This window comes from Cupressus sempervirens, chromosome 3, assembly GCF_028749045.1.
Source record: "Cupressus sempervirens isolate cs-2001-9-10 chromosome 3, ASM2874904v1, whole genome shotgun sequence".
In the NCBI taxonomy this organism is placed as follows: domain Eukaryota; kingdom Viridiplantae; phylum Streptophyta; class Pinopsida; order Cupressales; family Cupressaceae; genus Cupressus; species Cupressus sempervirens.
Genome location: NC_143120.1, coordinates 351,019,708 through 351,021,436, shown reverse-complemented (window position 1 = coordinate 351,021,436; position 1,729 = coordinate 351,019,708).

Genomic DNA, 1,729 nt, shown 5'->3' with positions numbered 1-1,729 from the left:
CAAAATTCACATGACATAACCTCTTATGCCGTAACCAAATATCTTCATATTGTGCAAACAAATATGTATCATTAGATAAATCTAGATAAAACAAGTTACTTTTTGTTTGATCACCACTTCCAATTAGTTCACCATCAGGATCAAATATCTTGTCCTTCTTGTGATCGAATTCAACCATGTATCCTAATTTGTTCAACTGTGAAATACTCAAAAAGTTATAGTTAAGTCCTTCAACCCTATAAACATTGTCATACTTGATCTTATCAATTAATTGTATTGATCCTTTACCTTTCACTAGACATGTTGCATCATTACCAAACTTAACACAACTATCTTTGTATTGTTCCATGGTTTCAAATTTACTTTTATTACCAATCATGTAATGTGAACAACCACTATCAATTATCCACCTATCACCTTTACTTACATATGAGATTAATGAAGTTTTCTCATCTTCATTAGAATCTTCTTTTACAACAACATAGATAACTTCTTCATCATTACTTTCAGATTCATTATTAGTTTCTTCTTTAGTAATGTAACAAGATTTCTTACCTTTTCATTTGTAGTTTGTGTTTCTCTTGCTGTCTCTATCATCTCTTCTAACTTTCTACTTGTTTTCCCTTCTTTCATCCATGTCTTCTCTGTCATGACATCTTTCAGCAATATGACCAACTTCATTACCAGGGTAAACTTTAAGAAAGTCACCTCGAAAAAAGATAGAAAATATTGGCAAATCTTTCATTATTTTGAACAAACAAAATTATTTCTATTAGCGAATCTCCCAATTTTTATTTTATATATGATTAATATTGACAATTATTTTTGAATCATAATTTTTTTGTTTAAAATATTGACAAATCTCAATAATAATAAGAAATTCATTAATCACCATGGGATATTATAAATCAAAATTAAACATATTTTTACCTCATGGAATATTATGAGGATCGTTACATATACTTTAAATCAATAGTGAAAACTAACTATTGGTGATATATCCCTAAAGTAACTAATAATTATGATAATGATTGATTAGTTCAATTTAATTTATCTAATAATATATTATATTTAGGTGACTCAAATCTAATGATGTAACGAATATTGTGGTGAAAGAATGAGTTTAAATTTTTCAATAAAATAAATTATTGAGCGATTTTAAATATTCTAGAATTAAATTTTATAAAACTATGGTGATTTAGGTTGTAAAAAATCTTAAATTATTAGCCAAATTACGACCCAAAAAATTCTAAAATTAGCCAATTTGCGAATATTAGCCACCAAAAAATACCTTGTTCATTACAAGAAAAATAGATTATAGGAAGTCTACCTTTGTATTTTCCTCTACCTCTTTGAAGTCTCCCAGCCATCAGTGCTTCAAGCTCATCAAGTTCATCATCAAAAACATCACTGTCACTTTTCACACATTTTCCTTTTCCTTTCTTACTAATAACTAATTGTGATTTAAAAGAAGATTCAATAGTGGTAGGGGTGACTCAATAATAAGGTATACATAGATATAGAGGTGGGTGCATGATGGTGAGCCATGGATGGCACTGCATATATTCCTGCTGAGAGCTTGGGTTGTAGTGTGTTGGGGCTTGCATTTTGGCATGCCCTAGCATCATTCTCTTGCTCTTCCTCATAGTTTTGGCTTGCGTCCATTGCATGCACGGGGTCCCTTTGGTGCCGCATGGTGTTGATGAACAAGAGGGTCCATTTTATGGTG